This window comes from Pseudophryne corroboree, chromosome 5 (genome assembly GCF_028390025.1).
Source record: "Pseudophryne corroboree isolate aPseCor3 chromosome 5, aPseCor3.hap2, whole genome shotgun sequence".
NCBI classification, from domain to species: domain Eukaryota; kingdom Metazoa; phylum Chordata; class Amphibia; order Anura; family Myobatrachidae; genus Pseudophryne; species Pseudophryne corroboree.
The window spans coordinates 96,089,232-96,103,941 of NC_086448.1; the positions used below are offsets into that span (position 1 = coordinate 96,089,232).

At 45.1% G+C, this 14,710-nt stretch overlaps 1 protein-coding gene across 2 annotated transcripts in view; it reads left to right on the forward strand.

The window, feature by feature from the left end:
- Positions 1-14,710, forward strand: part of LOC134927267 (ATP-dependent translocase ABCB1-like) — a 503,919-nt gene that overhangs the window by 28,162 nt on the left and 461,047 nt on the right. The window contains exon 2 of one of the 2 annotated variants that reach the window (XM_063921479.1): positions 1,798-1,965. The exons of the other annotated variant lie outside the window; for it this stretch is intronic. The gene's annotated coding sequence lies outside the window, so the exon portion shown is untranslated. The remainder of the gene's footprint in view (positions 1-1,797; positions 1,966-14,710) is intronic. 2 annotated transcript variants of the gene reach the window in all.

A 14,710-nucleotide genomic window follows, 5' to 3' on the forward strand; every position in this document is an offset into this window, starting at 1 on the left:
GCATGTGCAGTTCCGACCCGATCGCTGCGACAAACTGCAGCGAGCGATCGGATCAGAATGACCCCCATTGTACAATGCTGACGTGGTAGTAAAGTTACTTAAAACTGCAACTGTGTCAGCATTCTAATTGTAAACATGGTGGTAAAGCATTATGCTTTACAGTTATAATGCCAACATGGCTTTAACAACTTAACTGATGATCACCCCCAGTCCCCCCCCCCCCCCCCCCCACAAAATCGCTCAATTGTCGTTTTTTTGTTATGTACTAAAAATATTAAAGTATATATAGTAATACATGTATGTAGGGAGTATTTTGTACCTCCACCCCCCCCCCCCCCCTTGTTCATAGGCCCCCCCTTATAAAATAACTTCCTGTAGTATCTATGTAAATAGTTTATGTGCATTAGCTAGATGAGGTAGTGTACCTTTAAGAATCTGGCTTCACAGATGAACATGTGATCAGGAAGTAGGAGGAAGTAGGAAATAGAAGGAGAGCAGCATGTGGAGTTGATGTCTATCTATAACCATGCAAGTATTACTTCATACCTCCCAACTGTCCCGTTTTTCGCGGGACAGTCCCGTTTTTTGGGGACTGTCCCGCTGTCCTACCCGCGGGCCGCAGTGTCCCGCGGTGGGGGGGCAGTTGGGAGTCTCTGTCTGTCGCTGCCCTGCTGAGCAGAGCAGCGTTGAATAGACGCTGTGCGCATGCGCACAGCGTCTATTCAGGGGAGTTAGAGGGAGAGGGGGCATGCCAGCGGCTCACAGAGCACTGGGCATGCCCCCTCAGTGACGAAAACGGGGGCGTGGCTTGCGATCGTGGGTCCTCCCGCGAAGCCACGTCCCCTTTTCTTAGGTCACACCCCTTTTCGGGAGCGCGCGCGGCTTCGCCGCGTGTGTGTCCCTCTTTGCAAAAACATAAAGTTGGGAGGTATGTTACTTACCAATAAGAAATAAAATACATTATCTTCATACTGTATGATTCATTGAAATAAAGAGATGTACATCAGGACATAACAACTGGCGACGAGGATAAACTTTAAACTACTTCCACTCAGCTACTGTACATTCCTCTTAGTCACCATGGCTGACATGCTAGCATTAATCCCTCAGTTTCTGCATACTGATGCCCCTCATGCAGCAGAGTTATGGAGAAAATGGCTTGCCCAGTTTGATCACTATATTGAAGCTATGGGGGTTACTTCTGATAGCAAAAAGAAAAGCATGCTTCTTCTCAGTGCTGGCTCCAAGATTTATGAACTGTATGATACTTTGCCAGAGGCAGACACCAGGGATTATAACAAATGCAGGGACTCTCTGACTGCTTATTTTGCCCCAAAATGCAGCCTGTCACATTCAAAATACCTATTCAGGACAGCTATGCAACTGCAAACTGAATCTGTTGATGCATACATTACTAGATTACGGATTCTTGCCAAAACTTGTCAGTTCCATGATGTAGAGGATGAAATTAAGCAGCAGCTAATCGCATTTGGAACATGTGGAAAGTTCCGCAGACGTGCTCTTAAATCTGAAATGACGCTGACTGAGCTGCAGCAATATGCTAGAAGTCTAGAACTTTCAGAGACACATGCTAAAGACATGGAGTGGGGCATGACCCAGCTGCAAGTGTGCAATAAATTACACACTGACACAAGTACCATTCCGGAGACAGGGAAATCTAGATCATGTTACAGGTGTGGACGCTCCTATCCACATTCAGGAGACTGTCCTGCCACGGGTAAAATTTGCACTGCATGTGGCAAAATGAATCACTTTTCCTCTGTTTGTAAATTTAAGGAAATCAAGTCTACACCTAGACAATCTTCACAGCAGTTTAAATCTAGGCGAAAGACAGTGCGTTGTGTGGATCAACATTCTACAGTGGATCTGCCTGCAGAATCATCTGACAGTGATGACAAGTCAGAAGGACTTATCTACATGATTCATCAAGTTGGAAAAAACAAGGTCAGTCCAAAAACTGCCATCACTCTAGAACACACTTCTGTCGATTTTTTCATAGATTCCGGTGCTTCTGTAAATATAATGGATGCTACCAGTTTCAAGAAGCTGCATGGCAGAGTAATTTTGAATCCAACATCTGTGAAAATATTCACCTATGGTAATATACGACCTCTTCCACTAAAGGGTTCTTTTGACATAATTGCACGCAAAAATGACAAAATGACAAAAGCTGTATTTTATGTCACTAAGTATGCAAGAGGTAATCTTTTGGGATTGGATACTGCATCAGAGTTGGGTCTTATACAAATTGTGGCACACACTCATAATTCCGCTCATGTCTTACATGACCCTCCCAATCTCACTCCTGTCCTACATGACCCAAAACCACTACGAAGTGATGTGGATGTTTTACTACGGGAGTATGATCATCTTGTAATATCTTATAACATATTACAACTTGCCAGCCAATTCATATAATATTACTGCTGGTCTATGCGTACCTATTATGCGGGAATCAATATTGATATGCATATTATGGGAAGTAATAATTATACAGGATGTTCCCTTGATATAATCTAAATGGGATCTTAGTGAAAGCCCTATATCCATTGCAGCTCCAGTCACTAGGTCTCGATCTGGCAACACCGTTAATTATAGAGCCTGCAGTCTGAATATATACCTAGTGTTTAATGAATACATTTCAGACATAGATGCTGTGTATTGTTAGGCATAGAGCCCGTATTATGAACTGTTGTCTAGGATTGTATTTATTTATTGGTAGAGATATGAATGCTCCCCAATAAACTTGAAGTGCACACAACATTGGATAAGATAGGTCCATTACCTATGACTCGAATTCTCCTTCATCCATACGTGAGGTAGAAATTACTGTATACAGGGTTATAACTGTGGTTACTACATCTAGACCCCACTCTTCAAATATTGTACCGTGACTCAGTTATCCACCACATTTAGTGAGGGGGAATACCTAATCTGTATAATTAGTGGATTACATTATTGGTATAATAAACCATATGAAATTAATGGGGAATCTAGATGTGACGGAATTATGATAATTACATACAATTAAATATTTACATCTTTAATTATTCACTGAAAGGATACACAAGAAGAAATAATCCATATACAGTTACCATGTATTTTTCACGATCCATAAATCAACATTCAATTAACTGAGCAAAAGAATCAGGCATTGTGTAACAGTTTTTATTTATTTATATAAATAAATTTTTCTTTTTCTTCAAATTTGTGAATTAATTCACTGAACTCACATAAATTTGCACATATTTTTTCACATTTATGTTTCTCAATTGCAACATTTTAAAATGATATCAATAAAAGTTATCTTTTAATGAAACTTGTTATTCATAATATATGTAAATAAATTCATTCTTTTTTCCTTGAGTGCGCCAACAAAGAGACAATCTTTTTCTGTCCTGTGTTGTTCTGTAACTCATTGTCTATGGCAGCACCCCCTATGATGAATGGTGATATACTTTTCTTATAATCATAAAATTAGGGGAAACTTTCATTACAAATATGCCAAAATTATCCTAGTGCAGAGGACATCCCCGTCCCCTATCCCCCGTGTATATATGAGTTAAAATATCTCACATGGAAAGTGGTCATGCTGTTGGCCCTGGCCTGGGCCAGGCGCGTGTCAGAATTGGCGGCTTTATCCTGTAAAAGCCCTTATCTGATTTTCCATTCGGACAGGGCGGAATTGAGGACTCGTCCTCAGTTTCTCCCTAAGGTGGTTCCAGCGTTTTCACCTGAACCAAACTATTGTGGTGCCTGCGGCTACTAGGGACTTGGAGGAATCCAAGTTGCTGGATGTTGTCAGGGCCCTGAAAATATGTTTCCAGGACGGCTGGAGTCAGGAAATCTGACTCGCTGTTTATCCTGTATGCACCCAACATGCTGGGTGCTCCTGCTTCTAAGCAGACTATTGCTCGTTGGATTTGTAGTACAATTCAGCTTGCACATTCTGTGGCAGGCCTGCCACAGCTAAAATCTGTAAAAGCCCGTTCCACAAGGAAAGTGGGCTCATCTTGGGCGGCTGCCCGAGGGGTCTCGGCTTTACAACTTTGCCGAGCAGCTACTTGGTCAGGGGCAAACACGTTTGCTAAATTCTACAAATTTGATACCCTGGCTGAGGAGGACCTGGAGTTCTCTCATTCGGTGCTGCAGAGTCATCCGCACTCTCCCGCCCGTTTGGGAGCTTTGGTATAATCCCCATGGTCCTTACGGAGTCCCCAGCATCCACTTAGGACGTTAGAGAAAATAAGAATTTACTTACCGATAATTCTATTTCTCATAGTCCGTAGTGGATGCTGGGCGCCCATCCCAAGTGCGGATTGTCTGCAATACTTGTACATAGTTATTGTTACAAAAATCGGGTTATTATTGTTGGGAGCCATCTTTTCAGAGGCTCCTCTGTTATCATACTGTTAACTGGGTTCAGATCACAAGTTATACGGTGTGATTGGTGTGGCTGGTATGAGTCTTACCCGGGATTCAAAATCCTTCCTTATTGTGTACGCTCGTCCGGGCACAGTATCCTAACTGAGGCTTGGAGGAGGGTCATAGGGGGAGGAGCCAGTGCACACCAGTTAATCCTAAAGCTTTCTTTAGATGTGCCCAGTCTCCTGCGGAGCCGCTATTCCCCATGGTCCTTACGGAGTCCCCAGCATCCACTACGGACTATGAGAAATAGAATTATCGGTAAGTAAATTCTTATTTTCTTCAACAGAAGCTCAAATTTTTTGGGCATATCTTTTCTCAAGATGGAGTTGGTCCTGATCCACAAAAAGTCCAGGCTATCACAAATATGTCCAAACCTGCTAATGCTGGTGAGGTCAAGTCGTTTCTTGGGATGACTAACTATTGCTCCCAATTCATTCCAAATTACGCTACTCTGACTGCCCCACTTAGGGAACTCACAAAGAAAAATGCAAAATTCATATGGACTTCCTCTCAATCACAGGCATTTGATGACATAAAACGATGTCTGCAGGATAGTGTCACAATGTCATATTACAACACTGACTGGAAAACAGAACTTATTGTGGATGCCAGTCCTGTGGGGCTCGGAGCTATCTTGACTCAGGTGAATACACATGGGGATCATCATATTGTAGCATGTGCAAGTCGCAGTTTGACAGAGGTGGAAAAACGTTACTCTCAACCAGAAAGGGAAGCTCTTGCAGTAGTCTGGGGTTGTGAACGCTTTCATCTCTATCTATACGGCATTGACTTTACCATCCAGACTGATCATCAAGCCCTAGTGACACTTTTTGGAAATCCAAAATCCAAACAACCAGCTAGGATACAGCGGTGGGGCTTACGTTTGCAGGCATACAATTTCTCCATCATTCATAGAGCTGGTGCTGACAATCCCTCAGATTACATGTCCAGACATCCTCTGCCTTCTGACATATCGCAGTCTACTTCAGTGGAGGAATATGTGAACTTTATTATTAACAATTCAATTCCTGATTCACTTACTAGTGCCAACATCAAAGAGGCTTCTTCCTCAGATAAAGTTTTGTCAGCAGTAAAACACTGCATTATTTCCAATGATTGGCGACTGGGACAGTTTTTATTTTCAACTGATGAGGAACAAGAATTCCGAACACTTCATAAACATTGTCAAGAACTTACTGTACATGATGATTCAATAATTCTCAGAGGTGACAAAATTGTTATTCCAGCTGTTTTGAGAAAGAGGGTAATTGATATTGCCCATGCCAGTCATTTAGGAATCGTAAAGACCAAACAACTTTTACGTGAAAAGGTATGGTTTCCCTCCATGGAGCAACTTGTTGAATCGGAAATCCGTAACTGTATGACATGCACCCTTCTTTCTACGCAAACTAGCAGTGAACCATTGCGGATGACTATTTTACCTGACAATGTCTGGGAAAATGTCGATGTTGATTTCTATGGACCATTATACAATGGTAAATACGTACTAGTGGCTGTGGATGAATATTCAAGATATCCTGTTCTTGAAATAATATCTTCAACGTCTGCCACATCTGTCTTACCAGCGTTGGATAGAATATTTCTCTTACGTCCTAGAGGATGCTGGGGACTCCGTAAGGACCATGGGGTATAGACGGGCTCCGCAGGAGATAGGGCACCTAAACAGAACTTTGACTATGGGTGTGCACTGGCTCCTCCCTCTATGCCCCTCCTCCAGACCTCAGTTAGATTCTGTGCCCAGAGGAGAAAGGGTACAATGCAGAGAGCTCTCCAGAGTTTTTGGTTTTCAAGAATTTGTTAGGTTTTTTATTTTCAGGGAGTCCTGTTGGCAACAGGCTCCCTGCATCGTGGGACTGAGGAGAGAGAAGCAGAGCTGGCTTGTCAAGTTGGGCACTGTTTCTAAGGCTACTGGACACCATTAGCTCCAGAGGGAGTCGGAGCACAGGTCTCACCTGGGGTTCGTCCCGGAGCCGCGCCGCCGTCCTCCTCACAGATGCCGAAGATAGAAGCCAGGTGAGTATGAGAAGGCAAAGAAGACATCAGGCGGCAGAAGACATCAGATCTTCATGAGGTAAGCGCGCAGCGGTACGCTGCGCGCCATTGCTCCCAGTACACACACACAAGCAGGCACTGAAGGGTGCAGGGCGCAGGGGGGGGGGCGCCCTGGGCAGCAAGTTTTTCCTCCTTTTTTGGCAATATAAAGCAGGATTAGGCTGTGGGACAGTAAATCCTAAAATCCACCGCCATTTTTTATATAGAATTACTGGGACCGAAGCCCGCCGTCGGGTGGACGGGGCTTGATCCCCAGCACTAACCAGCGCCATTTTCTCCACAGAAACTGCATGAGGATACGCTGGCTCCCTGATCTCTCCCCTGCTGAACTTCACAGGCTGGAAAAAAGAGGAGGGGGGCACTTTGGCGACGCAGTGAGTGGGAATTAAGGTTATATATATAAAAAGCGCTATCTCGTCATATATATTCCAGTGTTTTTAAGCGCTGGGTGTGTGCTGGCATACTCTCTCTCTGTCTCTCCTAAGGGCCTGGTTGGGGTTTTGTCCCCTTATAGGTTAATCCCTGTGTGTGTGGGGTGTCGCTACGTGTGTGTCGACATGTCTGAGGCGGAAGGCTTCAAGGAGGAGGTGGAGCAAATGAGTGGTGTGTCCCCGTCGGTTGTGCCGACTCAGGATTGGATTTACATGTGGCATATGTTGAATGCAAGTGTGGCATCTTTACATAAAAGGCTTGATAAGGCTGATTTAGGGGGGACATCAGGGGGTCAATCCTCGGATTGGACCGACTCACAGGGCCCGTCGGGGTCTCAAAAGCGTCCCTTAACACAAGACACTACTACCGACACGGATTCTGATTCCAGTGTCGACTATGATGAAGTAAAATTGCACCCTAGGGTGACTAAAACCCATTCAGTGTATGATTGTGGCAATAAGGGATGTGTTGCATATTGAGGATGAACCCTCGGTTCCCGACACAAGGGTACACATGTTTAAGGGAAAGAAACAGATTATTAATTTTCCCACATCTCATGAATTAAATGATTTCTTTGGAAAAGCTTGGGAGACTCCGGAAAAGAGACCGCAGATCCCCAAAAGAATTTATATGGCATACCCCTTCCCTAAACAGGACAGGGAGATTTGGGAATCACCCCCCACTGTGGACAAGGCCCTGACGCGCTTGTCCAAGAAAGTGGCGCTACCGTCTCCTGACACAGCGGCCCTTAAGGACCCTGCAGATCGCAGGCAAGAAACTACCTTAATGTGTATTTATTCTCATACGGGTGCTGTGCTAAGACCGACAATTGCGTCGGCGTGGGTGTGTAGCGCAATTGCAGCTTGGACAGATGAGCTGACAGATCACTTTGATAATATGGATAAGGATACTATATTCTTAACTCTAGCCCATATAAAAGACGCAGTCTTATTTATGAGGGATGCTCAAAGGGACATTGGATTGCTAGCTTCCAGGGCCAATGCCATGTCTATCTCGGCGAGAAGATCCTTATGGACTCGCCAATGGACGGGTGATGCGGATTCCAAAAAACATATGGAAGTACTACCCTATAAGGGAGATGTATTGTTTGGGGATGGGCTGACGGACCTGGTTTCCACAGCTACAGCAGGTAAATCAAATTTTTTACCATAATATTCCCCAACAGCAAAAGAAAGTACCACCCTATCAGATGCAGTCCTTTCGGTCGCACAAGTCCAGAAGAGGTCGGGGATCCTCTTTCCTTGCCAGAGGTAAGGGCAGAGGCAAAAGAGCACCTGCTTCGGCAGGTGCCCAGGAACAAAAGTCCTCCCCGGCTGCTCCAAAACCCACAGCATGACGCTGGGGCTCCCCTGAGGGAGTCCGCACCGGTGGGGGCACGTCTTCAACTTTTCAGTCAGGCCTGGATCAGATCAGACCTGAATCCCTGGGTGTTGGAAATAGTTTCCCAGGGTTACAAACTGGAATTCGAGGAGGTGCCCCCGCGCCGATTTTTCAAATCGTCCCTACCAGCTTCCACATCGGAAAGGGATGTAGTGTTAGCTGCAATTCAAACGCTGTGTATACAGCAAGTGATAATCAAGGTTCCCCTGCACCAGCAGGGAAGAGGTTACTACTCAACCCTATTTGTGGTCCCGAAACCGGACGGTTCGGTCAGACCTATTTTGAATCTGAAATCCCTAAACCTGTACATAAAAAGATTCAAATTCAAAATGGAATCACTCAGAGCGATAATAGCCAACATGGAGGAGGGGGAGTTTATGGTGTCTCTGGACATAATGGATGCGTACCTTCATGTCCCCATATATGCCCCCCATCAGGATTACCTGAGACTCGCTGTACAGGATTGTCATTACCAATTTCAGACGTTGCCGTTTGGACTTTCCACGGCCCCGAGGATTTTCACCAAGATAATGGCGGAAATGATGGTGGTCCTGCGCAAGCATGGAGTCACAATTATCCCATACTTGGACGATCTCCTAATAAAAGCGAGATCAAGAGAGAAATTGCTGAGCAGTGTGGCGCTCTCTCTGAGAGTGCTCCAGCAACACGGTTGGATTCTAAATCTACCGAAGTCACAGTTGATTCCGACAACTCGACTACCGTTCCTAGGTATGATACTGGATACGGAACAAATGAAGGTCTTCCTCCCAATAGAGAAAGCCCAGGACATCCAGAACATGGTCAGAGACCTGCTAAAACCGAAAAGGGTGTCAGTTCACCAATGCACTCGAGTTCTGGGAAAAATGGTGGCGGCCTACGAGGCCATTCCCTTCGGAAGGTTCCATGCAAGGACTTTTCAATGGGACCTTCTGGACAAGTGGTCCGGGTCCCATCTGCACTTACATCGGAAAATAACTCTGTCCCCAGGAGCCAGAGTGTCTCTCCTGTGGTGGTTGCAAAGTGCTCACCTGCTGGAGGGTCGCAGGTTCGGAATTCAGGATTGGATCCTGGTTACCACGGACGCGAGCCTCCGAGGATGGGGAGCGGTCACACAAGGAAAAAAATTTCAGGGACTTTGGTCAGATCAGGAGTCCTGTCTACACATCAATGTGTTGGAACTCAGGGCCATTTACAACGGCCTTCGACAAGCGGAGAGTCTTCTTCGAAACCTACCGGTTCTGATTCAATCAGACAATGTCACAGCAGTGGCTCATGTGAACCGCCAAGGCGGGACAAGAAGCAGAGTCGCGATGGCGGAAGCCACCAGGATTCTTCGCTGGGCGGAAAATCATGTAAGCGCTCTGTCGGCTGTCTTCATTCCGGGAGTGGACAACTGGGAAGCAGACTTCCTCAGCAGACATGATCTCCATCCAGGAGAGTGGGGACTTCATCAAGAAGTCTTTGCAGACATAACACGTCTTTGGGGAACTCCTCAAATAGACATGATGGCGTCACGCCTCAACAAAAAACTTCGGAGGTATTGTGCCAGGTCTCGGGACCCTCAGGCAGTGGCTGTAGACGCTCTAATAACACCGTGGGTGTTCAAATCGGTCTACGTGTTTCCTCCTCTTCCTCTCATCACAAAAGTGTTGAGGATCATAAGGCAAAGAAGAGTACAGACGATACTCGTTGTCCCAGACTGGCCTCGAAGGGCCTGGTACTCAGATCTACAAGAGATGCTCACAGGAGATCCCTGGCCTCTTCCTCTGAGGGAAGACCTGTTGAAACAGGGGCCCTGTGTATTTCAAGACTTACCGCTGTTACGTTTGACGGCATGGCGGTTGAACGCCGAATCCTAGCGAAAAAGGGGATTCCGGAAGAGGTCATCCCTACTTTAATAAAGGCTAGGATGGAGGTGACGGTTAAGCATTATCCCCGTATCTGGCGAAAGTATGTGTCTTGGTGTGAAACCAAGAATGCACCTACGGAAGATTTTCATCTGGGTCGTTTTCTCCACTTCCTACAGACAGGAGTGGATATGGGCCTGAAATTAGGCTCTGTTAAGGTACAGATTTCGGCCCTCTCGATTTTCTTTCAGAAGGAGTTGGCTTCTCTTCCAGAAGTCCAGATGTTTGTAAAGGGAGTGCTGCACATCCAGCCTCCTTTTGTGCCTCCAGTGGCACCGTGGGACCTCAACGTGGTGTTGCAGTTCCTAAAATCACACTGGTTTGAACCGCTTATCAAGGTTGAGTTGAAATTTCTTACTTGGAAGGTGGTCATGTTGTTGGCCTTGGCATCAGCAAGGCGAGTGTAAGAATTGGCGGCTTTGTCACACAAAAGCCCCTACTTGATTTTTCATGTGGATCGAGCTGAATTGAGGACACGTCCGCATTTTTTGCCTAAGGTGGTTTCTTCCATGTGAATCATCCTATTGTGGTGCCTATGGTTACAAGTGACCTGGAGGATTCCAGATCCCTGGACGTAGTCAGGGCCTTAAAGATTTATGTAGCCAGGACGGCTAGAATTAGGAAAACAGAGGCTCTGTTTGTCCTGTATGCTGCCAATAAGATTGGCGCACCTGCTTCGAAGCAGACTATTGCTCGCTGGATCTGTAATACGATTCAGCAGGCTCATTCTACGGCTGGATTGCCGGTACCAAATTCGGTTAAGGCCCATTCCACTAGGAAGGTGGGCTCTTCTTGGGCGGCTGCCCGAGGCGTCTCGGCATTACAACTTTGCCGAGCGGCGACTTGGTCGGCATCAAACACTTTTGCTAAATTCTACAAGTTTGATACCCTGGCTGATGAGGACCTAGCGTTTGCTCAGTCGGTGCTGGAGAGTCATACGCACTCTCCCGCCCGATTGGATGCTTTGGTATAAACCCCATGGTCCTTACGGAGTCCCCAGCATCCTCTAGGACGTAAGAGAAAATAAGATTTTAAACCTACCGGTAAATCTATTTCTCCTAGTCCGTAGAGGATGCTGGGCGCCCGTCTCAGTGCGGAAACTCTGCAAGACTTGTATATAGTTGTTGCTTAAATAAGGGTTATGTTACAGTTGACATCGGTTTTGGACCGTTGCTGTTATTGTTCATACGGTTAACTGGTTTTGTATGATCCAGGTTACGTGGTATGCTTGGTGTGGGCTGGTATGAATCTTGCCCTTAGATTTCTAAATCCTGCCTTGTAGTGTCCATCTCCTCTAACTGAGGTCTGGAGGAGGGGCATAGAGGGAGGAGCCAGTGCACACCCATAGTCAAAGTTCTTTTTAGGTGCCCTATCTCCTGTGGAGCCCGTCTATACCCCATGGTCCTTACGGAGTCCCCAGCATCCTCTACGGACTAGGAGAAATAGATTTACCGGTAGGTTTAAAATCTTATTTTACTACTTATGGAATTCCAGGAACAATAAAGACTGATAATGGTCCGCCATTTCAAGGTGATGATTTCAGCAAATTCATGAAACATTTTGGAATTCGACATCAAAAAATCACTCCCCTGTGGCCACAGGCTAATGGTCTTGTTGAACGTTTCATGCGTAATCTGGGAAAGCAAATAAAGATTTGTAAAGTATCCCGAATTCCAATTCAACAATCTCTAAATCAATTTCTCAGACAATATCGCTCAGTGCCTCATTCCACAACAAATGTCCCTCCTCAGACATTAATGTTTCAAAGAAAAGTAATCAGATCCACTCTTCCAGAAATCCATTTGACTCCTTCATCTAGAGATCATCAGGTTAGACAGAAGGACTCTGCCAATAAACAAAAGGCTAAACAATATGCAGACCGGAAAAGGAGAGCTATTGTTTCGGACTTACAAGAAGGAGATCGTGTTCTGGTGAAACAAAAAGTAGTACGTAAGGACATGACTGCTTTTCACCCAAGTCCACTGACTGTAGTGAAAAGGAAAGGAACAATGGTTGTTGCAGGAAATGACCATCACACTGTGACAAGGAATGTGTCCCATTTCAAGAAGATATTCCCATCCTTATCTTTTGATGCACCAAGTCAAGATGATGTCAACATACCACCTATAACATCCTCAGCACCAAGTGATTCTATTGTGTCTGTTCCTTTGAGTGAAGAATCATATACTCGGACGAAAGCAGGCAGAGTCATTAAACCTCCTACAAGGCTTATTGAGCAGATATGACTTTCATCTTAAAGCTCATAATTTGTTGTTCAAAAATCTTTTCCAGTTTGATGTGTATTGTATATTGTGGGTTAATGTTCATGCTCAAATTCAGTCGGCATATTGTTGTATGTTTAATTGGTTGAACGTAAAATCAATTTTATGTGTTTTAAAGAAATATATTAATTTACATATATGAAAGGAAGGGGGAGATGTTGTATCTATGTAAATAGTTTATGTGCATTAGCTAGATGAGGTAGTGTACCTTTAAGAATCTGGCTGCACAGATGAACATGTGATCAGGAAGTAGAAGGAAGTAGGATATAGGAGGAGAGCAGCATGTGGAGTTGATGTCTATCTATAACCATGCAAGTATTACTTACCAATAAGAAATAAAATACATAATCTTCATACTGTATGATTCATTGAAATAAAGAGATGTACATCAGGACATAACACTTCCCACCCCCTCCATTGACAATAGACCTTCCAGTGGTCTTGAACCTAACCCCCACACACCCTTAGTAGCAAAAAAGCAACAACAATGTTTTATAAACCACCCCCCTTGTAAAAAGGCTTCTTATTTTGCACCCCCTCCCACTACCTTGTGACCAATGTATTTTTTTATTATTTTACCCCTCCCCTTCCCCCTCCAGCATCATTTACCTATTTAACTTTATATCACCCCTCCCCCACCCCCACTGGCCATAAATACCCCCCTGGGTGGTTACCCTTCCACACCAATGAGCATATAACACCCCCAACCCCCACATGCAGCTTGCAGTGTGACGTGTGTCAGGGGGGACTGATGATCTGTCCCTCCTGCTGCAACTGATCTCTACACTTGCAGAGATCAGCCATACTGTCCAGGGAGCCACACTGTGATCCCCGGTATATGCACTCCAGAATGCCAGCCGCATGGCATTCTGGGGTGCGGTTGTACACTGAGCTGCGTTTCGCGCATCCCTGCTTGTCCTAAGATGAAGGCGGTCGTCTTGAGGCAAAGAATGTTTATTGCTCAAATGAAGTCTTGAAACGGACCCTCCCTGTTGTCATAGAAAATAGCTTACAAAAAGATGTTCACAGGCAGGCCTCTCTTTTTATACAGTAAGAACACACTGCACCTTCAGTAGGTAGTTACGCCTTGGATTCTTTTCCATCCAGTCAAACTATCTTACACAATGTATAAATAAATAAATAAATATGTAAATAAATACATATTGTATTTCAAAAGGAGATAACTGCATAAATAAATTTCCTCCTTCCTTGCACGCATAGACAAAGTTCTGTGTCGTTCAAACATAAATCGTCATTAAGATTCGATTTAGTAAATGTTGCAGGAAATCTTAACAAAATCACATTGTTTTTACACAAACCTACTGGGAAGACACCCTAGTTTTCATTTGATTGACTTAGCATTCTGTCTCTTGCACATCTCTAGGCTAGAACTAGTTTGGCTTATAACACAACAGGAGAGTCTAAAAAGCAGTCTGCTCTCTAAACCTTAGTATTTCAAAGAAAATGTTCGATCCCTGGTACATGCGCTCCAGAATGCCAGCCGCATGGCATTCTGGGGCGTGGTTGTAGCAGTGATGTCTGTGGTCAGAGACCGCCGTGTCACTGCAGGGGTTCCAGGAAGCCAGAAGAGATCCATTCTGCACTTGTGTAGAACCAATCTCCTCATCTAAAGCCGGGCACACAGCGAGGTAGCACATCGCATGTGATGCGACCTGGCCATGTGGGTTGGTATCGGGTGACCGGCGGTCACCATACTGACGCTGGATACCCACGAGTGGGAATAGTCCCTGTTGGTCGGCATGCCGACCGGCAGGCAAGTCAGTGTTCGGTATGCCAGCGTCTGGATTGTGACCGGCAGTCTCATGACCGCCCGTCACATAACCGCATCCCGGCCAGGTAACACTCCTGACTGTGGTCGCATCACATGTGACAAAGCCAGGCAAGTGGTTAAAGGACATTACTTTGGCATCGGCATAGTGTTGACTACCTTACGCTGTAGACATTTCGACTGTTGACAGCATTTTGTCTACTATTAAACTATTTCCCATGTCATTGAAGCGATATTGTAATCATTTTTTTACTCTGGGGTTGTCTGTGTGTAACCACTTTTGAGGCAGTGGGCTAAGGGATGGTATAAGGTTTTAAAACAAAATGGCTACCGCTGCTTGTCCTGGGTCTAGAATTGCCACATTGTGCTAATCCAGT